This window comes from Talpa europaea (genome assembly GCF_964194135.1).
Source record: "Talpa europaea genome assembly, chromosome: 9".
NCBI lineage: Eukaryota > Metazoa > Chordata > Mammalia > Eulipotyphla > Talpidae > Talpa > Talpa europaea.
In genome coordinates, this window is record NC_140076.1 from 92,198,675 (window position 1) to 92,223,407 (window position 24,733).

Sequence of the window (24,733 nt, forward strand, 5' to 3'; positions counted from 1 at the left end):
AACTCCTGAGTTGCCCAACATAGGTGAATCTCAAAAATACTAAGCTGAGCAAAAGAAGTCACACAAAATAGTACCTACTTAGTATTCCCTTCCTATGAGGGTCAAAACCTATAAATCTGATTTATGGTGTTTGAAATTATGAGCATGGGGATTACGTGGAAAAGGGCAGTAGGGAACTTTCTGGGTGATGGAAATGGTCTATATCTTGAGAGACTAATAGTCATTTGCGTGTATATTTTACTCTTGAAATTCTATGGTTAAGATTTGTGTGTGTGTGAATTTCACCTCACTTTTTTTCAAGAAGGATGGGAGAGAAGTGGGCTTAGCTGCAGAAAACCATCCTGAGGACCCTCGTGGTGCTGGAAACGCTCTTTATCTTGACAGTGTCAGTGCCAACATCCCAGTTGTGATAACGCGCTAGTGTTTAGTTACCATTGGGGAGAACTGGGTAAGGGGTACTTGGGATCCCTCTGTGTTGTTCACATAACTTATATGTGAACCTACAACTATCTCACATTTCAAAATTTAGAACAGATTTGGATATCAGCATCTTAGGATTTGAATTTGTCTTCTTATATGTAACCTAGTATGTGTGTGTATGTGTGTGTTTACACATGTGCACATGCATGTTTGGTGGGAGAGAAAGAAAAGGATTCTAAAGTACTTTTAAATGAATTCTGACTTTGAGTCTGGCTTCTATACCCTTGTCTTGTATGCTCATGACTAAACATCCATCCTTTCAGTGGAGCTGATTCGTCCATCTGCACTCAGAACTCCTGACATCACTCCCCACTGCTTCCCAATGTCTGATAAGCTCCTAGTTTCTGTGCAATACAGGGGTACAAGGAACCCCTTTCTTGAACATTACATTAAGTCACTGACATTGTAGAGCAAATAGTGCCCATGAGGCATCTTTTCTTCTGAGTGGGGGGAGACAGCAGCTACACGTGACTTTGCACATCCCCCGGGTAATGCAGTGCTGCTAATGTAGTCTCCTGGATGCGGGGACACCAACTGGGTTTATGTCACTCCCTTGGGGGCCTTAAGTGCATAAATCAATCCTTAGTTTTTTGTTTTTGTTTTTTTTTTTTTTTCACAATCCATACGAGGGCCTCTCGTGTGTGCTGCACTTGGGGAAGAAGGGAGGGCTGGCTCCTTCAGTGAGTGGTTTGCATGTGAAAAAGCAAGTGACACATGTGATATTGGAGCCTAATTTGGGCAGTGATTTTCTTCATTTAAGTGCCTAGGCCGGCGGCTCTGGTTTGGAAAGAACTAAGAAGAGGGGTTCAGCTACTGGAGTAAGGTTGGTGTCAGTCAGGACAAAAGTCAGGAGCCTGCCTTGGCTTGCCCGGGGCTGCAGAATGTCATCCTTGAGTCTCTGTGGCTGGCCCATCTGCTGGCACCTGCTCACAGCTCTCTAAAACACAGGGGCCTCGTGGATTTTGCCTTGGCCACATGTCTGCTGTAGGAAGGCTGAGGTTCCGAATGACAAATGCCAATAACTGTAAAGGTGTACATAGGAAAGCTGATGGCTTTTTTTTTTTTTTGGTGGTTATATCACCAATATTATCCTAATAAACCCAATAATGTTGAGGAGGGGGATGATAGGGTTTATCCATTCTGAAGATAGGAAAATCAATCACAATTAAACCACCGCCTGACTCCCCACTTCTTTTCCTGCTTCTCTGCCTCCTCTCTCTATCTCTTTTCATCTTCCTTTTTCTACTCCTCCTTCACCTTCTGGGTTTTCTTCCTCTTCTCCCTCCTGTCCCTCATTCACCTTCTTTTGGGGAATGAATCTGGCATAGGAAGAATCTAAGACAAATATGGAAAACTGTCTTGTCTCATTTCTGTTAGCACCCCACAGCCCTCTCTAAGAATACCCTAAAAGCCTGTAGTTCCCACCTGATTCTTACTCCCACATCAGAACTGACCAGTCCCACTCCCAGCCCCTTAGAACCCTAAGCCGCGATAAAGCACTGAGTGATCATTAGATGAGTCAGATAATAATGTGAGGCTCTAATATGTCACAAAGACATTCATTTCCTCCACTCCATAAAGGAGATTTCTGTTGCAGTCCCAGGCACCACATACAGTTGTGGAAGCAAGAGTTTTAGGCAGATAACTAGAAATTTCATGTTCCTGAAATTCCATCCCAGGAAACAGCAGCACATACAGTTACTCAATGATAACTGAAGATGGGGCGATACGCCTGTTCCTCCCTAGGGCACCTAAGAGACACCAAATGTGTGTTGGAAGGATGAGTGAAAAAGTAAAGCTTGGACTTTTCTAAAAGCATTTGAGAACTGACTCTCAGATATGAACACCTGCGTTGCTTGCCCATGAAATCACTCTAGTCTAGAATATTCCTAATCCATGCAAAAGCTTACAAGTTTTCATTATCATCATAACAAGACACTGTCTATCACCTTGCACATTTCCCTTTCTTTCCAATTATCAAATTGTATTAAAGTTATCTGTCCCTCCTTTTTTTTAATTAAAGATTTTTATTTATTTGTTTGTTCATTTATTTATTTATTTATACAAACACTGGGTACAGTCAGAAGCGCGGGAGGGTGAGAGAATTCACCAGAGCCAGAGCGGGGAGCAGAGCAGGCAGAAGGACCGAAGTACACTGCTGAGGGGAGCAGCAGGCGGCAGGAGAGGTCTGCGCGCCATGTGGGACACTCCTCCAGTGGCCGGGGAGCAGCTGGGGATCGAACCGGTGCTGCAGAGGCTGCGGGCAGCTTCGCAACCCAGCGCTCAACCGCTGCGCCACGGAGGAGGCCCCCCTGTCCCTCCTATTGATAGATGAAGACTAAATCTTAGACGCCATTGTGTTCTGAGCTCAGGCCCAGGTCAAAAAGACGCTCCATCCATGTCTATTGAATCTATCAAGCATGATCTCTGACTTGTTTTCAGGAAACATTTCCCAAATAATGGGGTGTTAAGAAGTAGGTGAGCCTGAGAGATGTTCTTTCGTGATTTTATTTCAGATCCCCTTGAGCCCTTGCATGGGACTGTGGATTCCTAGTCAGGGTTGGCCATGGGCCACAGCAAGAATAGAGACTGCAGAATCAGTAGGGAATTATATATAAAACTTCCTTTCCTGGCTCAGGACTGATTTCCCGCCAGGTAAGACGGTAGCCCCGTGGATAAGAGCACAAGTGAGCAGTTCGGCTCTGTCTCCCAGCCTTCTGTCCTCTTCATGCACCAGTTGTCAAAACAACACTATTATCGCGCCAGAAAATACAGCCCAAAGCATTACAGATGTCTGGTACAAGCGGAACCCATATTAATGGTTATTGCTTAAAGAAGAGGCATGCTCAGATCTTTTCACTGTGCTCTGGGGAAACAGCAGCTTTTGCTTGCTTCCAGAGAAGACCAGAGACATAAAAAGATCAATTGGCTTTGGCCTATCTCTGAGAGGAAGTTTTTTCAGAAGTAACTTCAGTGATAGACTTGACGTGACCTGGGTCACATCCCCACAAATACAGATCTGTTAACAATTAACTTTTATCAGGGTGCTTCAGGGTATTTAGTCACAAAATTTTATATTTGCTGTAGGAAGAAATAAGTTAGTGGCATTGTATGAAAAATTGATGCAGTATGAAATAAAAAGCAAGTTTTGTGTTTTAGGCACGGACTGCAGACTTGCTCCAGAATTCTGATTTTTAATGTCTGTTGACAATTGACTTATGCCTTAATTTGAATTAACGGATATATTTTCCCCACGTTCTTTAAAAGATGTCTCCAGTTTCTAGAGCCAAAAGAGGTTGTTTTGGAAAGAAAACATGAATTCTTTTGAAGATGTCATTAATTTTACCAAGAGTTCTTTTCCTTTCATTTCTGCAGAAAGCAAAAGATTCTGAAGTAATGCTGCCCCATTCCAGCCATGCCTTACACCACAGGCTCTGGAAATAAAATAGCACCTTTTGTCCCTTGAAAAACATTGCCATTTATAATCAGTCCATATTCCCTGCTAGAGAGACTTTTAAATCGCTTGCCTTTGATGAAAATGAAAATGTTATCCATGAAACATCTCCAAGAAAATAAATTCAGGCCTGATTCCTACTATGCAAACAGATATATATAGTATCTCCCTGAATCAGCTTTTCCTCATCTGAAATGGAACTACTGTACTTTATTATGATGTCAGAGACTGAACTTGGGTGAGAATACACTTCTGATAATTAAGATCCTATCAGGTTTAGAAAGCTTAATTCCTAACAGGAGATGAAAGTTTCCTGATGGGGCCACATAATGGTCATAGAATTATAGGGGATGAGCTTAAAATTCTTTATTGCAAAAATGTGCAGATAATACCAGAATGAGAGCACCCCAACCCCCTAAATCCATCTTTAGAAAAAAAAAAAGCAAAACAAAAAAGCAAAGCTTCTCCTGGAAAAGGCAGGTGGTGTATCATATGTTCCCAGGGTGGAGAATGAGTTTCTTGCTTTTAAAAGTAATTGATTTTATAGTGAAACGTGTCAAGAGCAGTGGTTTTCAAAATGATTCATTTCTTGAGGGCTGGGAAATAATACATACTGCTAATTGCTTCAGAAATAGTTGGATTATTTAACTTTGGTTTTGACTGTGGTTAGAAGGAAGATCTTGCGCCTCTCTGCCTCTCCCCCTAACACAGATTAATAGCTGTTTTGAAACTGTGTCTGCTTCTGCTATTCCGGAGATGAAATCTGCATCCCCTTACTTTTTTTGTCTAGGGCATCAGCTACAGTGTTTTTTAGCTCCAACTCTGTGAGTGTTCTAAAGATAGCAGTGTGACATTTCTGTTTCAGTGAAGCCCAAATAGTAGGAGAAATATAAAACACCAGCGAAGAAAAGATATGTTTGCTGATTTTACCATCATACTCAGCAGCCTAGGTGAACAGTTGTAAGGAGGAGGGCTGTCGCAGGTGGGGAAGGCGAGGAGAGAGTGAGATGGAATTGATTGGATGCTTAGCAGCTCGCCTCTAGTAATTCCATATTTGAATGTCTCAATACTGTACAGATTGATTGAATGTATGGGGAGTCCAAGAGGGGAAACGCAGTTGTGTCTTTATGTTTTGTTTTGTTCTCTGTTGTGCCTGCATGAGTTCATCTAAATGTGTCTGATTTAGCAAGAGCCTGTGTTTGCTCAAGTTATCAGCCCAATGGGATGGACTTGTGAATACTAACCCAACCTACCGATCATGCCTCTTTGTTTCACCATTCACTTGTTCAAACAAACAAACATACATGTATGAGGCTGACATCGACCTTCATTTATAATGAGACAACTCATATACCTCTTCCTCCAGGAAGCCTGTGCTAAGCCATGTGTTGACACTTTTTTTAACGTAAGTAAATCTTTTCATAAATTATTTTATTTTGTGAGTCACATTGGGTTGCTAGAACATATTCCTGTTTTTTTAATGTCTTTCAAAAATGTACAAAATTTCCTTAGCTCAGGACTCAGTAGCATCTGTGGACTGTGGTTTGCCAACCCTAAGGCCAAACCAAGCGTTCCTTGTCTCATCGCCCACAGCAGCCTCCACATTGCAGCAGCTCAAGTCTGAATTCTTAGAGTGGAGGTTCTTATCTTTGCAGCCCTGGTCTAAGCACTGGCAAGTGTTCATTTTCCAAATATACAGTGATCTCCACCTTCCAGCTTCATATTCCAGCTGGGAAAACAAGATCATGTACAGAACACAGTTAAGTAACAATTGAGAACACAGTGAGAGTTCTTGACAAGCCCTTAGCAACTTTGGTTTTCTGGAATATCACCCCAAGTTGAGAAATAAGTTCTTTAAATGCCCTCTTCAGTTCTCAAAATAGCTTTTGGGAAGCCCTGGCTCTGTTCTCCATTAAGCCTTCATCAGGGCCTTGTTTGTTCTCCTTCAGCCTGCACTCTTTAATGAATTTAATCATTTTTGTAAAAAGAAATTAAGAGACGGGAAAGCAAAAAGGTAGGTGTGTGTTGGTGTGGTAGGTGTGTGTGGTGGTGCAGAGCAGAGCACCCAGAGGTGGCCCCAAGATTGACACCTGACAACCTGACCTCAAGGAAGGAGACAGATAAATCAGGAGAGCCAGCGCTCCATGACGGCAGAGTACAATTATGTTTGCTCTTAATAGGTTTTCAGTCATCAATTAAATGTTGAATGATGCTCATTATGCTCTCTTTAAAAATGCAGCCAAATTTAGCTTCCAATTTCAAATTATTATATCCATACAACATGGTTAAAATAAAAATATCCAAGTGCTGGCACTCAGGAAGTTTTGGTTACCTGGAAAGTTCACTCTCTTGGACCTCACTGAGGTATAATGATAGGAAAGATGACATCCGTGACTGTGGACCCCCTGGCATAGAGAGCTGGGCTTATAGAGTCAGGCGGCAGGGGCCAGTCGCTCACCCCTCTAAAACTCAGTTTTCCCATCTGTATAAATGGGCACCTACCCGTAAGGTCATGCTAAGGACTATAGAAGATTATCTGACTTAAATAATGATATTATCCTGTGTTAAGTAAGCATCTTATTATTACTTATTATTCTATATTAAGTAAATTTCTTAACACAGAACCTGGCACAAAGAAAGTGCTCATTAGCTGTTAGTGTTATAATTATCATCATCAGGATTGTTCATGACTAAGTGGGAAAATGACTGGGACACAGACTAGCTGCTAAAGAGAGACTGTATCAGAGTAGGGAAGACATCTGAAATTGTACCTTAGAGAAGATACTCTTTGCTCTGACATGAGCCAATCAATTCCAGAAATCAAGCTAAACTGAAAATAATTCCCCAGGATGCTTATTACTCTGCACTGTTTTTCCTGGCTAGGTTGAGAAAGGCTATTTTCTAGATTATTATACTCTACCCACATCATAGAGCATCACATCCTAAACTCCCACATGTTTTGAAAGTCCTGTGCCAGATCACATCAGTTGTTTGAGTCTTACAGAGTGAGAGGAAGAGAGCATGAGAATGGAGTGCAGCAATGGCATTTGGCTTCCCTCGGAAGACCATACCCTCTAGAACGTATTTCTGCTTAAGGAAGGGAGAAGAGTCTAATTTGCCTGCAATATTCTTTCCAACTGTTTTGACTTCAGACCACATTTCCTTTTAGAACCAGAGGTAACTGAGTGGGGGTGGAGACCTGCCATGTTGCTCATCACCCTTAAAACCAAGGACCTGGAAAAGGCTGCTTCCCTCTGGAAAACAGGGCTTGATGACAAGTCTAGTCACTGATGTAACACTGAGAAAGGGCCGCTTCAGAGTGAGAAACTGGGACGAGGGAGTTTGGCTGGAGCAATGAGAAACACCAAGAGCCCTTTGGGTATTAACCAGACTGGCAGTGAGATCCCTGAGAGGAAAGACAAAGATAGTGCCTGCCTTCCTGCTCAAGGCTTGCCCACGCCGCTCGCACCTTCCTGCCCTCCGCCAGACACTCCTCATTCAGGACTTGGTCTTCTCTGAGTGGGAAGCCCTGTCTGACTCAGGCAACAGCTGCTTTCCCTGCCACACCTGGCTTTTGCAACAGAGGAGCCTTAGCATACCTCGCAGTCAGCCAGCGGTTGTGCAGCGGCATTGCCCTTGAATCCTGCAGGTAGGCAGATGATGGTTCTTTGATTCCTCTTTTCCTGAGAGCAGAAGCAAAGGAAAGGGTGGGGCAGGCATCAAAACAATAGACGGTGCTTTAACTCTGTCCTCAGAGTGCTTGTCGGAAAGGCCAGAACACTAGCGGACAGGACAGAGCCAGGGAAGGGGCGGGAAGGGAATAGGCCAGCAGTCGAGCTCTACAAACCCAGAGGAAAATAGTGGAAAGAAGAAGGGCAGCTGGCACAAAGGAGCATCCCAAGCTCTTTGTCAGCACCTACTGCACCCTGGGTAGAAAGCTCACTTCTCACCCTTTGCCCTGGTCGCCTTCCCGGGACCAGCCCTCTGAGCCACGATCCCTGTTGTGAGTCTAGGCAACAACCTTCTCTTGCATGTTCCTCTCCTTTCTGCCCCTTCCCAGCCCCATCACTGAGCCTGCCTCCCTCCTGGCTCTGAAGGACAGAATGATGTGGGTCACAGGTGCCGGGGCTGCACAGACAGCCGCACTAATTACACCACACCTGTTTCCCCAGGTTTGGCTGTTGCTATTGGAAACCTTGATATCCCTTCTCATTCATTCATTTGCCAACAAGCAGTAATTGCTGCTCCCCTACCCATCCTATAATAGACCTTGGACTTGGAGCTCAGTCCCTCATGGAAGGGGACAGGTGAGTAGGAAAATAGCATCTGTCTGCAGAACCTAGAGGTCAGGAAAGAAAAGAGTCAGTGCCACCTGCAGGGCAAGAGAGCAGCGCGGTCAGGGAGGTTGTTCACGAGGCTCTGAGACATCAGAGATGAGAAGGCACTTGGTAGCCACTGGCGTTCACAGCACAGGGACCAGAACAAGCGAAATCAGTTTAGATGGGCACATAAATTGCCAGACCTGCACCCAGCCCTACTGGCTTTCTCTACGTTCCTAAAGGTGTCTTTCCAATAAATCCATGGCATCATGCAGAGCTGTGCCATCCCATTAAACAAAGCAGGTATGATTTTCTCCATTTCTTCTATTCATATTCTGCATTGAACACCCTTAGGAGTTCCTTCTAACTACTTTTTAAACTTTTTTGTTCTCTTTTATGATTTTGCACTTTTTCATTCTCAGACTCGACCCCTTCTACTATTGGAAATTTCACAAGACAAACAGGAATTTCCCTTCCTGGGTACAATTTCCATTCATGAAAAACTGCCTGGTATGCAGGCAGGAAGTAGAACAGGTTGTGAAGCTCTGTAATTTGTTTCCCATCAACTAATAATCTTATTGTGATGAATAATGTAGGACTGTTAATGTTTCTGCAAGGTTATGGATTGTGCTTAGTGTCAGTCGAGAAGCCAACAGCATTGTACAGCAAAGTCATTCTTTTTTTTACACGCTATCGTTTCTTAAACAGCTTGCAGTAGAGACATGAGCTTTAGCAAACAATATTCAAATGAATTCAAATATAAAACTATTAATGATATGCCAATGGGACTTTCAACAGATGTCAATCCGGGTTTTGTTTTTTTTCCAATGTGCTTTTAAAAAAAAAAAATGACATACATGTTAGAAAAAGATTTGCAAGTTCTGGGTAGCTTTGCTTGCTCCCTTGTTTTTAGACAATAGCATCAAATTATCTACCAGAAATGACTCTGATGAGTCTTCACCCATGAACACCAAATGATTTGTCCTGTTCTGAACATCCCTCAGGGTGGATAATTTTTATTGTGATAATTTTTTTTTAATTAACAGCCAGTAAAATTGACTTTACTGTGTACAGTTCTATGAGTTTCAATACATGCAGAGTTGTATAACAACTAGCAGTAGTGACGGGAATAAATATCACTTCAAAATCCTTCTCTCATGCTTATCTCCTGTCACCCATTCCCGGAGCTAACACTGATCTGTGTTCAGTCACTGGGGTCCGGTCTTTTTGTGTCTGTGTATGAATGGAGTCGTACAACATGGAACCTTTGGAAATGAAATTCTTGGGCATGGCGCCTTTGACATGAAGTATCCGAGGTGCTTCACGTATCAATGGCCGACTCCTCCCGTGCTGCGTAGTGCTCCATTGTGTGGATTACCCCACTTTGTTTCTTTGTTGTCCTGCGTGAGACATCTGGGTCATTTCCAGTGTTTGGTGATGATGAATACCGCTCCTATGAATTCTCACATACTGGTTTTCGGGTGAACGCCAGCTCTCATTTCTCTAGAGTGAGTGCCTAGGATTTGGAATTACTAGATGGTGTAAACTACTAGCCGGTAGCATTGTGGGCAAGTGGAAAACTATTTTCCAGAGTAGCTGTTTGCTCCAGCATCCTCTCCAGCAATGGCTGAGAGTTCACTCACAGTATTTTTATGTGCTTTCATTTTTGCCCAAAATATGTTGTGGCCCAGTGCTCTCTTTTGTCATGTGCTGTTTTTGTTACATACATTCATTGGTCACTTATATTTTGGCTTCCCTAATGTATCAGTTCTTAACTTTTCTGTCAGTTAATTCCTTTCTTTTTAAGAAGCATCAAGTGTGCTTGCCTGCTCTTAATTCTATTTATGGTATCTTCCTTGGTTCACACTACCTGTGTTTTAATTAGAAAAACATTTAATGATGGGTCTTTGTAATGATCGTGGAATTGAGTGGGCGATGGTGCTCAGGGCACTTACAGACACTCAGGTAGATAGGGGTGGAAAATGGGAGCAGCCCTCGCTGGGCAACCTCTTTGTATCCGCCACTTCTTTTTACACTTCATGAATTTGGATGTCTCACTCCCCTTTCCGTGTGCAGAGAGTCCCCTGAAAGCTATGTGGATGTTTCCACAGCGATTCACAATCCAGGGCAGGAATTCCGACTCCGAGCCTTGCAAAGAAAGCAAGATAGCACGTGTAATCCATGGGCATAATTGAGGACTCTAATTCAACATGCTCTTTTATCTAGAATTAAACATAAAAGGCAGTTGATAAATACTACATTCAGTTGAAAATACAAATGAATCAAAATGTTATAGTTTTTCTCCACAGGTAATAATTAACATTCTTGTGAAGTTCTCTGTGTGCTGCAGAGCATCTTTTAAATGGTATGCTAGAAAAAAAAAAAAAAAACTCTGTACATTGGGACATGTACGTATATAAACCCAACAGAACAGGGAATTAGCCTTAAGAGATAAGACCCAGTGGTAAGAGGGGAAAGTGTTCATATTGATTTTAATAATATGCTTCTGTGAAAATTTTTCAGAGCAGTATGTCATAATGACCCTTACCAAATGTTTATGCATGAGTTGAAACCTGAAACATGCATGGAAAAGGGGAACATTTTGATATTTTAACAGCCATGAGGAAAATAAAGAGTCATGTTAGGATCTTGGTGAATCAACAAAAAGGTCAGCATAAAATATGACTTTCTTTACTTTTTGGCGACCAGTCTCTCTAATTTCTAAAACCCATCAGACCCTGGGCAGATGTTTAATAAGAAATTGCCAAATGAATGTTCATGTGAACAGATGAAGACAAGGTGAAGAAATGAAATAAATGAATAAATCAATGAAATAAATGAAAAGTTTACCATAATGGGTTTAGTTCCCATGTCTCTGTTCTTGTGTGGGAATTTAATTGGCAAGAAGACAAAAGGAATCTTACAAAGAAAATGTCGCTTCTTGGATTGATCTCAGAGAATACGGGATGTTTATCAAAGGGCTGCTTGCACAGGGCTTTCTAGATTCTGCACAAAGAGGAATCCATCGAATGAAAACTCTTTCCAATTATATGCCATGTACACATTAGAGAAGCTGAAAAGACTTAACAGGCTACATATGGTCAAATAGAACCATTCGATAAATAATGTGCCATATTAGCTCCAATGCAGGTCCTGAAACAAAGGAACCATAAAGAATCTTAAACTTGTCCCCAAATAATTAGGAAACTGTTGGATTTCATCTGCTCTAATCTGACGAGTCTTCTTGAAGGAGGAGGAATTCTAGATTATCTTGCTTTTGCTTTGCAAACCCTGCACAGACTCTCCTTTTTCTTTGCCACCTCTGGCTGCTTTTTGTACCACCCACTACATAGATGAATCAGGATTCACCCTGCCCAGGTGAGTCAGTGGCCTGTAGCAAAGATTCTTTAATACAATAGATTTGTGATGGAAAGCGAACATTTTCAAGTGGCACAAAGAGCCACAGGAGATCCTGTTAGTCAGAGTTTGGAAGTGAAATGTGTCTATTCCCACTTGGGGTGTGTCAGAGGCCTCTGCCATCATTAGTTCCGTGGGGATTTCTGCTTGTAAGGCATTTGTTGTCATGTTTGGGTTGCTGCAGGAAGAGAAAAAATTGCTACAGTTTGCGTGAGATAGAGCTGTGTTTTGGCAAAGAAACACACATCATTTTTTTTCCTTGAACTCTGATCAAGTTCAAGCTTTTGAGATTAGTCTCAAATGATACTATGCAACAGCTCCTGTGAAAGACTTCATTTCTGTTGAAATTTGGATTCTCCTCTCCACTCTTTGTCCTGCCAGACTTCTTAATACGTAACTAATTAATTAATTCAGCAACCATTTATTGTGTCTACTAAGTGTTCCAGGAGCCAGGGATTCAGCAGAGAATAAAATAGCATCCTTGCCTTCAAAGTGCTTACTTTCTAGTGCAGAAAGACAATTAGAAGTGTTTGTCTATATGTGTGTGTGTTTGTTGATCTGTACTTTAAAGAAAAAGAAAGCATGGGAGGTTGAAACTGTCGAGTTGTCTGGGAAGGCATTTTACAAGCTGACGTTTGAACAATTACTGTGTGCTCTCACTGATATGTAGAATCTCACAAAAAAATGAGCTCACAGATACAGGGAAGAGATTGATACTTGCCAGAGGAGGGGCCTGGGCGTTGGGCAAGTGGATCAATATGGGTGATGTGAGTCAAAATGTACAAATCTTGCCGTGATTAAGAAAAGTCATGAGGATGTAATCTGTGGCTGACAACTCTAGTTATAATCCTGATTATATCTTTGAAAGTTGCTGAGAGAGTAGATCTTAAAAGTTCTCATACCCGAAAAAAAAAAAAAAAAAAAAAAAACAACTTTGTAAGGATGTGTGGTGATGAATGTTACCAGACTCACATACACAAATAAGACTTGTATCATATACCTGAAACTAAGATTATATTATGTGTCAATCATACTTTAATTAAAAAAAAAGTGACATCTGAGTGCTCGCTTCGGCAGCACATATACTAAAAAAAAAAAGTGACATCTGAGCTGAGATCTGCAGACATTGAAGGAGTGAAGTACTCAATTATCTGTAGCCCCAGGCCATGGTTACAGCACATGCAAAGGTCCTGAGGCAGAAGTCTGCTTGGCTCAGTCCCAGATCAAACAGGCCAGTAACGATCAGGCCCTTTCTTATTTACTCCTGTGTTTTCTTTGACAACTAGACTTGAGGCTGAATGGAAGAGGCAAAGGTAGGCAGACATGCCAAGCATTCTCCACACACATCCCAGATTTAAAATATCTTTGTTTAAAATGTCTTCTTGCTTTCCCCGCTGCCAGAAAAGTTGCCCCCTCAGACACTGGACTGGCTGGGGCCTGCTTCCCTTCAGATATCTGATCAAATATCATCTTATTGAGAAGCCTTTTCAGACCACACTATTAAAGTGTCAGATAAGCAGTGTTAGAAATGGAAATTATTTTCTCCACCAAATCTGATTAGTTTATGAGAGAGATGACTCACTCTCTAGGTTATGGGATTAAGAGTGATCCCATTTGAGATGATAAATACTAGAAAGTTTCAGTAACCCAAGAAACCCTGAGAAACAAATTGCTCATTCAGGACTTAAACCATCTAAATGTGATGAATAACTGGGAGCCTCGGTGAGTTCAGCTGTGAATTGCAATGATAAAGCAAACTGCAAGGCTCATAGATGAGCATGAACCAAGAAAACTTAAAAGTTTGCATTTGGCCACAGACTTTTCATGTGAAGTGGGGGATGATGTGAAACAAGAGCATCAAGATCTTCCGCTGACTTTCAAGGGGGTTTATAAATGGCAAAAGCCAGTAAAAGGCCCTTTGTATCTTCCACCATCCCATGACTTTGTTTCAGTGTATTTAAGCTGCAAAAGGTGAAAATTAAGAACACTGATTATTTTGATATTTTTCTAAGACCTAGAACTCATTAGTAGGAAAAAATGACCCTTTATTCTTTTTTTTAATATTTTATTTTATATATTTTTACATCATTTTTCATTTTTGCACAATGTATACATTTTCATCTTGGTTATAGTCCCCATACAATTCCCAACCCCCCTATTTTGACTCTAATCCCTCCCGCCCCCCCCCACAGAGTGTGTCTCTGGTTTATAGTTGCTTGTTGATTTTGATTTTTACTTTATATTCTTAATGATGTGATTTACCTTTTTTTAAAAAAAATTTATTTTATTTATACAAGCACTGGGTACAGACAGAAGCACGGGAGGGTGAGAGAATTCACCAGAGGCTGAGCGGAGAGCAGAGCAGAGCAGGCAGACTGACAAAGTACACTACTGAGGGGAGCAGCAGGCGGCAGGAGAGGTCTGCACGCCATGTGGGACCCTCACCCGGTGCCTGGGATCGAACCGACGTTGCAGAAGCTGCGGGCAGCTTCGCAACCCAGTGCTCAACCGCTGCACCACCGGGGAGACCCTGTGATTTACCTTTAAAATACCTGGCAACAGGAGGTTTACCAAGTCATTAAAATGATCATCTTGGAATCACTGGGTTTATATCACTCCTCTCTCCACCTCTTCAAGAAAAGAATTCGCCTCTGCAGACAAAAATAAATACTGGCATCTTCTAAGTCCTTCCTGTTTGTAATATCTTTTCTGAGCTCCTTAACTTTAAAGTTAGCATCTCATTAGCTTCTCTTCAGTAGGGACGGTTACCAGCCATTTTTAAGGGCCAGGGAGAGGGAGGCACAGACAGGTAAAATACCTCGTCACTTTGGTTGTCTAACTCCAGAAATCTCCCTCCCAGCCTGTGCTGGAAATATTAGTGTCCAGAAGGCTAAAGGAGCCTGGCAGTGACCCCAGGAACCCCGACTAGAAATCTTTTTTCCCAGGAGAGCACTGTGGCAGGTGGTGGGTGACTCCTCCGCCTGCACCCCTCACCCCAACACTGAGCTTACAGACACACTAGCCGCCCTTTGGTCCCTGTGTGGATGTTTGAGTTCCTGAAAGTCGTTGCATCCTGGGGCTCTTGGGTGAGATGATGGATTCCTGCGCTTTCCTTTCTCAGCACTGGTAGTTCCTCTCCCTGTCCACTCTAAGTGATAAACAAGCCACAAGCACAGTTTGATCCACTTAAATTGGGAAACGCAAAGCAAAGTCAACCCATCTTCAAAAATAACCCACTAAACAATTATAAGCAGAATCCAAAGGGCACACTCTCTGATAGTATCTGAACCATGTAATCCTGGGTCCTGGATGCTTCTTCAGGATACTCAGCTATTTGTATCCCTGGGGTAATTATTTGCCCTCGCGTGTGGGAAAGGGTATCCTGAAAATAAATCTCTCTAGCAAGACAACCAGTGCATCCCATTACATCAGCTGTCACTTGACATGAAACGTAGATGCAGTTTAAGGTCTGACATTCAACTGACTTCTGTTTATATAGTATGGAGAAACTTTTGTTCCCTTGCCCTATAAGACATGTACCATGAGAGATTTGGGGAAAAGGTCACCCAGATAGTAAATAATTCTGCTGAGCTTTGAAGTGAAGATGCTCCAGGAACCTTTATCCCCGCCTTGCCATTTAGCTGGCGCTTGCCGGTCATTCTTGGTATTAATGAATGATGGAGATCAGAGCTGGTCCCTATGATTCTGTTCATCAGAGGTTCAATCTAAAATCAAAATCATATTTTATCTTTGTTTTGATCCTCCTCCTGTGTTCAGAGGGCGGTATTGTGGCTGCCTCAAAGGGAAAAATAAATAGTGAAATAGACCACAAGAAAAGACCTAGTTAAAAAGTTAAAGAATGGCATCTCGATGGAAGAAAATTCCACTGTGACTTTTATTTGAAAAAATAGTCTGGGCTTTAAAAACATGTTACCTTCCGAAGGTAGGGAAATATCTAAATTATACCCAGCCTATTTTACAATAAGACCTTGCAAAGCTATGCAATGAGTTGGAATGAGAGGGGTTTAAATTTTGAGGCAATTCGCTACTTGGGAAAGTGATAATGCACCTCAGATAACAGAGAGAGCATTTCTGCTACAGCGCAACAATCAACATAACGTCCGGGCGTATTAATAATTTCACTCCTGAACTTCTCAACAGGGAGAGCACGGGTCTTAATAGCATTGTCAAGATCCTTGGGGCAGTAGAAAAACCCAAAATCATTACTTTCTACTGATAGGCTTTCCTTTCCCAGAGGAGGCCAGAATACCTAGGGTAATGTAGATTTATTGAAATGTTCAGATAGGCACTGCTCAGACCTAACTTTGCAATAAAATCTTCTCTTTGGAAGGGTTCCTCTCAAGGATTTCAAGTGGCCTTTATTTATTTTTTTTATTTTTTTTTTGTCTTTGTCACTTGGAAAGTAACTAATGAAGTTGACGTTGATTTCAAGTCATGCTTTCCTGATCATTTAAGAAAGCGAGGGATGACTCTCAGGATAAGGTAAAATGATGTGTCACCTATGATGCAAATCCCTTTCTCACCCAGCACAAGCTATTGGGGCAGGACAGCCCCAAAGCCACAATTGCTGTTAAACTGGTAATCCAAGGGCAGCTGCTGGTTTGGCACCCAATTCCAGAGTCCCCTCCTTCCTCAGTTCCCCCAGGCATCCCTGCCTGTTTCCTGGGTTTGGGCTGAGCAGGAAGGGCTCTCGGCTGTGATGACAACCCTGCGTGTGCCCTGGAACAAATGGCAGCTTTCCCCTCGCACACTCGAGTGTCCAATTGGCTCTCAAATGGCCATCACCTAACAATATCCATCTGAAAAATATCAACAGCAGCGGGGTCCTAGCCCAAAAGCAGTTCTGAAGGACCCGCTTCAGGTTGCCAGGGAAAGGTATTCTTAAGTGGTATGAAGTGCGCCCCGCCTGAGAGCTGCTGGCTTTGATTGGCACCAGAGTGGCTCAGCACACGGAGATTCTGTAGTTATAAAAATCAGAGGGAATCACCATGGATATGAAATGTCCAGAAGAGGTAATTCCATAGAAACAGGAAAAAGACTAATATTCACCAGGGGTAAGAGGCAGGAGAAGAGGTGCATGACTACTAATGGACTTGGGGTTCCCTTTGGAGGCGATGAAATGCCCTACAATCAGTGGAGATGGGTGCTTCTCAGAACATCAGAAAAATACACTGAAATTATGTGCTTTAAAAAATAGATTTTATTAATCTCAAAAAATAACTATTATGTTAAAAAAAAAAGAATAGGTGATCAGGCAGAGCTGGAAAAAACAGACAGAAACATGAGGGCTCAAAGTCACCATCCCCATGTCTACCTGCCTCCCTGCACTCTCAGGACACTGAGGGTTTGGCAAATTCAGGGAAGGTCCTTTAAACTCCAGAAGTCAACTGGAACATTCAAAGAGCAAAGGCAGAAATCTCTGCCACTGGAGATCCTCTACATACATGTAATTTATGTGTTCATTTGCTCATTGGTTGTTCATTTCTCTGTTCATTCATTCATTCAGCACTAGTTCTGTGCCAGGCTCTGTAGCTTTGTACTGGGGATATGAAAACAAGATAGACTGGCTGCTAGCACCAGAGGATCTCACAGTCAGTCACGGAACACAGGAGAGCCCTAAACATAGAACTGGGTGCCAGCCTTATGCAGGAGGTGGCACCCAGTGTGCACATAGAAGGAACCCAGCCACATTCCAGTAGAGTACGAAATTGAAGCAGGGAAACTTGTATTATTGGATCCCTGCACCTCAATGTCCTCATCTTTAAAATGGAGGACAGTACCGATGTGGAAGATGATTACAAGTTTTCGAGAAGGTGAGATCTGAAGAGTGCTTATCACAGTGCTCATGGAATAGGAACAGTTGCTCTTAGCGATCTAAGCCATGCCTCTCAATTCCTAGTTTTGTATGAATGTAGGTGGAGCTGACAAAACTTTGGTCTCTCAGCCTGCGACAATTGCTCTGGAGGACTGCCTCTCCCAGGCTTCCGGAGAGCCCTGTTGATCTGTGTTGCCCTGAATAGGCTCAGAATATCTTCTCCTCTGAGGTCATGTATTCTGTGTAAGCAAGAAACTACGAATCATTCCTGACGAGTGAGCACAGCCACTTCCTCCTCAGGCGCTCAGTTCAGGTTGAATGGGGCATGCTGCAGCTGAGCACGGAGCACCAGGGAGGCGGCAGAGGCAACTTGGCTCACCCCTTCAGCCTCCCTCCTTTATCCTGAATCATGCAGAAAGGCTGCAGTGCAACCTGCTGCAATAGTGGCCAGATCTGAGAAATACCGGCAGCCCACCCGACTGCGTTGTAAAAGCAGCAACACCAAAGGTGGATCACTAAGGAAAAGCAGAAGTTGGTTCTTTAGGAGCCAGTTGTTCAGTGGGTATTAAGAAAGAAAAAGAGGACCTTCCTGGTGGCGCAGGCAGTTGAGTGCCACACTGTGAAGCTCTCCGCAGCCTCTGCAGCACAGGTTCGATCCCAGCCGGCCAGCGAGAATCCCACATGGCGCAGCAGACCTCTCCTGTCTCGCCCACTGCTCCCCTCAGCAGTGTATTTCATCAGTCTACCTGTTCTGTTCCCTGCTCTGTCTCCAGTGAATCCTCTCACCCTCCCGCGCATCTGGCCTGTACCCCAGTTCTTGTATAAAAATAAATAAATCTTAAAAAAAAAAAAAAAAAGGAGGGAGCAAGCTGAATGTCCAAAGGGCCCAATACTTGGAGGCAAATAAGTAAACCTCTTCCATATACAGGAGAAGGCTGGATCTGGACCCACTGCCCCCTCCCTTCCACGCTCACCCTTCAACTCCCCCACCCTATGCCTGGACTGGTGGCAAAGCACTCCAGTCACAGCAGGCAGGAGGAGCTGGAACAGAGCATGCCCTTGTTTCAGTTTTCAACAGACCTAATTGCTGCTCATCCCTCACGCCTCTGGATCTGGGATCCAGGGATGCAGCTTGAGGAGGACGTTGCGGGGGGGGGGGTCTTTGGGGAAGGCACAGAAAAGAGGTTGCGCTGCACTTTGGCTGTTCTGGCCTATTTCTCCTGATTCAAGCAGCGTGTGAGGTACAGAGCTTTGAGGTGGGCGAGCTCCTCCAGTTTCTCACAAAATTTGGTTCTGCCACTTCAGCAACTGTGCAAAGAAATGAGTCCAGCCAGTTTGCCTCTGTGTTTGCGAGGATAGGTGTAAACCAGGGCAGGGGTCCGCCTCCCTCCTTGTCTGAGGGTGTGCATGCTGGGTCCTATACCTTTGTGTACTGCAGAGTGGGGAATCCAGTGCCAACCTCCTACTTACTAAAATATTTCATCTTTACACACCTCTCTGAACCCCACTTGCTGGATCTATAAAATGGGTATGACAGGGCCTCCCTGGTGGCACAAGAGGTTAAGCTATGCACAGCACTGTGAAGCTATCCACAGCCACTGCAGCATGGGTTAGATCCCCAGCCAGGGAGGTCACCCACTTGGTGTGGCAGACCTCTCCTGCCTTGGCCGCTGCTCCCCTCAGCAGTGTATTTCAGTATATTTGCCTGTTCTGTTCCCCACTCTGTCTCTGGTGAATCCTCATATCCTCCTGCACCTCTGACCGCTACCCCAGCTCTTGAATGCATAAATAAATAAATCTTAAAATAAAATGAAATAAAGTGGGTATGGCAAGGCAGCCTCACCCACAGGAGGGAGCAGGAATACCTTGCAATAATTTCTGTACAGCACTCAGCACACAACCAGATACTCAGGGAGAGCTTATCTCATAGTAGCTATTGTTAATATTATTGTTTTGTTGTCACTAACACCGTTGTTTTGTTTGTGGGAATGGAACAGTTCTGAATCCCAAGTTCCATTTCTGCCAGCCCACAGAGAGACTCTCTTGAGGCTGCCTTTGTAATACCTGTGCCAGGCCACCTAGTCAGCATGCCCTTCTGCAGACCGAAGTGGAAGGTGAATAGTCCTGGGGCCATGATTTTTGTCGCCACATGTTGATTTGCTATCTTCTTTCAAAAGCCACCACCTTGAAAAATGAGCAAGACAGGGGTCTCCGGGGGGGAGTCATCACTCCCCCAGAGCAGTAGTGGCTGCTGTGGTAATCACTGCCAGTGTTATTGATTATAATGCACAAATGATATAATATTTCTTTATAGCTGTCTGTGCCAGGAATGGTGCTGGATTCCTCCTTGCACATAGATTCTCATTCCAGGTCCCAACCAGCCTTATGAGAGAAGTAATATTTCTGTACCCACTTTACACACAGAAACAGACTCTGGGGAAAAAAGGTAACTTCCAGTAGCCCCACAGCTATTAGGTGGTCAAGCCGGGGTTCAAAACTGACCATCAGCCAGACCACCTGCAATAGACTCTCCTCAGGTCTAGCCAGAGGCTAGAAAATCCAATTGCCTCTGGCTCGCATTCAAGGTCTACTGTGGCCGGGATGTCCTGTGGCTAGTTTCATCAACTGGAGACTCCAAAGTCTCTGCCAACACCATCCCCACTTCTATCTCTTCTAACTGCTGTCAAGATATAACTCGCTCCAAAGATGTAGTTCAGGAGAAGAAGTCACGGAGTTTGTGGTGAATTCATCATCTTGCATCTTGAGGGGCTGAAAATGCTAAATACCAACAATTGGCATGCCGTCTCCAAGAATGAGTGAGTTAGTAGCATCAGGCAGGCCTCTGTCTGCTTTGTTTTTTTCTGTCATGCATTTTATCATTACTTCTTAATCACCAGGAAAAATTGCTATGGACTGTACTTATTGCTGCCCTCCCCTCTTTTCCAAACCCCTCACCCTTGGCAAAAGCAGAAGCAGCCTAAATGCTGCCCACCCCCTCCAGCTGTTTATTTAGGAAGAGTGCGCGGACAATAGCCAACTCTTCAGAATCTGCTTCCTTAGCTCCAGATAAAATCCCTCTATAGTCATTTACAATGTGGGTGTTGTTTGTTTCCACAAGGTGTTTGAACACCTCGAGTCTAGTCAGCACGAGTTGAGATGACTACAGTCTGCTTTGTGGGCAGTGATATTGTTATCCCAAAAGAAGCACGTCTTTATTTTTCTCAAGACTCTGCAGTTCACCTATGGTCATTTAAGAAGGTCAGGATTTATGAATGGCACCCCTGTCAAGATCAGAATTTCTGGCAACAACTGTCCAATGACAAATCTGAAAACAAAGCAACATAGATCATTCTGAAACAGGACAAAGAAAACTAACAGGACAAATGACATGCTGATTCAAGCACTTCATTTGAAGAAATGCAGGAAGCACCTTCTCTATAAATTCATTTATCTTTGCTTGGAGTTTTACTGGCCCTTCTCGGCTTTTAACAAAGAACCAATAAAACTACTTCTCCTTCCTAGGACTAAGCAAGCCACACAGTACCTAAAAATAAATTCCAGGTCCTCAACTCAGGGTAAATCAGGTGCAAAATAATAGGTTAGCACCGTGATTTTAATGAGTTGCCTTTTGCCTGCTAATAGCATACTTATTAGGTTGATACTGTGTAAGCATTTATGTTACATAGTTATTTCTGATTAAATTGCACTATTACGTGATTTCATATTTCTGTGGTAGAAGAGCCATTAATAACATGCACATTAATTAAACCCAATAAGTGTGTGGAACTTAAAGTGGACATGAAGCTTCCTTCATCAAGCTGAGTTGTTCATCTAGCTTCATCATAGATTGAAGATAGGTGTTGCGTAGAGAAGGGCTTTCCATGCAATTTGGCTTCTTGGAAAGCAGTGTGTTTGCTTTCCAGCAATATGTTGCTGGCCATTGTTTGCATTTTTGAAATGGAAAGCCGTCACACCCAGCAGTCACCTTGAATGCCTGTAATGAAAACTGATAAATGCAAAAAGTGCTTGAGATCATTAATGGCAGCAGAGGTGTTGTTATATTCAATGGATGTTACCCACACGGAATGCTGGGTTACCCCAGGTTAAACCAGCAGTCAAAAACATAAATGCCTACCAGTTGGTAGCATAAAAGCTTGGCCAGATTGACATACCAGAAATGGTCTGGGTTGATGACAAGCCAGCAACCACCCAACAGCATCCAGCTCTTTTCAGTTATCCCCATGAGGGAATACAGACCTGGTATTTTCACTTCACTTTTGTTTTCAAGAGGAGTCAGCGACCTAGAATGCTATCCAAAATCATGACTTTGAATTTTTAGAGATACTCATTTTGGCTGCAATTTTGTGACTTTGCCCCTAGGTAAAAGAAGTCTAGGCTTTTTACCTGACTCAGATCCAATCTCCAGAGTTAGATCCCATCCAGCATTTTTCTCTGAAAAGAACTGAGCAATGTTCCATGTGCAAGGTTTGGGGGAACTTGCCAGCAGTCAGGTGGCGGGTTTAGCTCTTTTCACCTTCATCCTTTCCCTCTAACATTCTCAGCAACATTATGGGTACTAATTGCTGTTTTTCCCATCTGGCAGGTGAGGAAGCTGAGAATCAAAGAAATGGATGGCATACCCAGGGTCACACAACTCAAAAACAGCAGTCCCAGTCCTTTGAATCCCGTTGTTCACTGGCTAAATGCCCACCTGGAGATGCCTACCTGTCTCTGTGTCTATGCCTCAGTGGCAGCATTTACCATTCCATTATAATTGCCTTTGGCGTCTATCTCCTACATCTCACTGGAAACTAGGACTGCTGGTTAGATAGAGAAATGAGCAAATATAACCAATGTCACAGTGGAAGTGAACAGAGGTAATGAGGAAAGCATCTTCCAGTACTGAGGGATGTAGGGTCATTTTTGTAGTTGTTGCTATCAATAATGTGATTTGCAGTCAAAGATGTATGTTGCCCTAGAGGAGAACAAGGTGAGTGAGAATTAAGTATCCTCTCACCTTGCCCTGCTCTTCTTTCTCCAGACCCCCAATGAAGCTCTAGACTTTCTCTGGAAGAAATGTTAAGAGAGCTTGACATCTTTTTCCCATTCATGAGAAAATTCGTCCTCCATAGTGCTGGGGCCCTACTATGTAAAGCCCCAGTGGGGACCTCCATCCCCTGCGCGCACGCGCACACACACACACATACACACACACATCACCCCTGGATGTGGTCAGCAGAACCGCCTCCAAGGAATTCCACCCACACTGAGCACTGATGGACAAACTCGGGCCACACAGGCTGGAGTGGGCAAGGAAACCTTTGCTCAGGGCGAGCAGACAGGAAGCAGGGGCTTCCGGTGTCTCCTGCCGTGAATGGAATCTTCCTCACAAGGCCTCTTTGTACTTTGGGCAAGTGTGTGGTCTGGTGGGCTGGCAGTGGAGGCTGGGGCGGGGGCCCCCCCAGGAGATAGAAAGTGAGGGCTCGGGCCTGGCAGTGTGGGTGCTCACTTGTATACTGATTCATCTCCTCTTCCCGAGGCAAGTCTCATAATTGCCTCACTAATGGAGAATAATGACACCGCTTGGATGGGAGTTGAGAGAGGGGCAGAGAGGCATGAGAATTCATTCCCAGTGTGTGAGGGGCTTGGATAGCATCTCTGAAGGATCATTATTACATCATTTCACCCCCTTTTCTCACCTCTTTCCACTAATAGGAGACAGACAAATGCTAAATAACTATGTAATAATACATTACTAGTCAGACAACAATGCCAGGAATTATAATAGCTTGCTACAGCTATGAAACGCCCTCAAAGATATATTTAAAATGTCACTGGTGCATAATGTAATGTACGAATTACAGGTTCATCGGGAGGACGCAATTTCAAATCTATACAACTGTACCATGGCATTTCACACTGAGTTTTAGTGTGGCTGTGTTTTCCCGAACATCCAAAAAAATAAATAACCCAAATCCCCGTTAGCAGCCAGAGATGCAAACTTCGTGGTCCCTCCTTTCCTCTGCATTTCCCCTTATTTGCATCAGTCCAAATGCTCTCCACACATAGTATCTTCTTGACAAGCTGTCTTTCCTTTGGAATGTTTCTGCAGGCTTCGCGGGAGCCACGGAATGTAGATTACACCTTTCGGAGATGTACTCTGGCCACATAAGGAGACAAGTATTTGAAATTTGTGTCAAATTGCTTGTTTAAATGACTTGAGCCAACTTCTTAAAGCCAGGACAGCAGGGGCTGAGGATTTTGAAAGTTGGCCGGGGTCAAAATGACAAGGCTCGGCAGTCACCTGGTGAGCTGCCAAGTCCGACCGGAGGCTTCAAGAAATAAACTTTCTCAAAGGACACAATTAAAAGTGGTGTTTCAGCAGCCATGAACACCAAATGGTAGGCTTACATTGCATACTGAACTACTTTCATTTTCAAGCTGCTGACAATTTTTCATCTTGCGGCTTGAGGATGGATGGCTAGGAAACTCTGTGGGCTGTCATCGGTGGTCACACTTACCTAGGGACCCTCCAGAGGTACAGTTCTCTGGGTGTGTTTTCCCGGCAAGGACTGCAAGATTGGAAAAGCTATGCAATTGGGAGGTAGGGACATGGTTGGAAAACACCAACCTTGTCCAGAGAGAAGTTCTCAGGGGTCACCTCTCTGAGGGGAGACCTGATCAACCTGCTGATGTCAGCAGGCTCAGTTGTGTGTTCTGTTGACTCCCATTGAAAAAAAAAAAAGTAATATTTATGTACTTGCACATGCATGCACACATACATATAGCTATGCAGAAACACATGAACATTTCTTAGGTAATTGTCTTAATAAAACCAGAAAGTTTAATTCAGTGTCCAAACACTGTCTTTCCTAGAAAAAACTAGAAGGTGTGATTGCCTTGAGCCCACATGTGGCCTTTGGGACCTTACCTTGGTCTGCAACTGGCTACTTCACTTTCCCACCCGGCCCCTTGGGTATTTCATTTGCTTCTCCATATTCTTACTGCATCTTGAAAGAGGAAATCTTTTCAAAGACTGGAGGCAGTGTGCCCATCTTCCCAGAAGCGGCATGGGGATTTGTTACAGCAGTGATCTGCCTGGAAGGCCGTGGAGCTTCTGTGGGGGTATTAATCCCTCCAAAACTGCCAGGCAGCCCAAACCATCTTGGTTTCCCTAACCTGGTTTCTCATTCTTCATCTGACATCTAGTGATAAAGCCTATAATTT

General features: G+C 43.5%; 1 protein-coding gene across 7 annotated transcripts in view; it reads left to right on the plus strand.

Annotated features, from left to right (window-relative positions):
• The window catches only part of TENM2 (teneurin transmembrane protein 2), a gene marked incomplete at its 5' end in the record, with an annotated part of 889,116 nt that overhangs the window by 596,386 nt on the left and 267,997 nt on the right, over positions 1 to 24,733 (plus strand). The window lies entirely within an intron of this gene.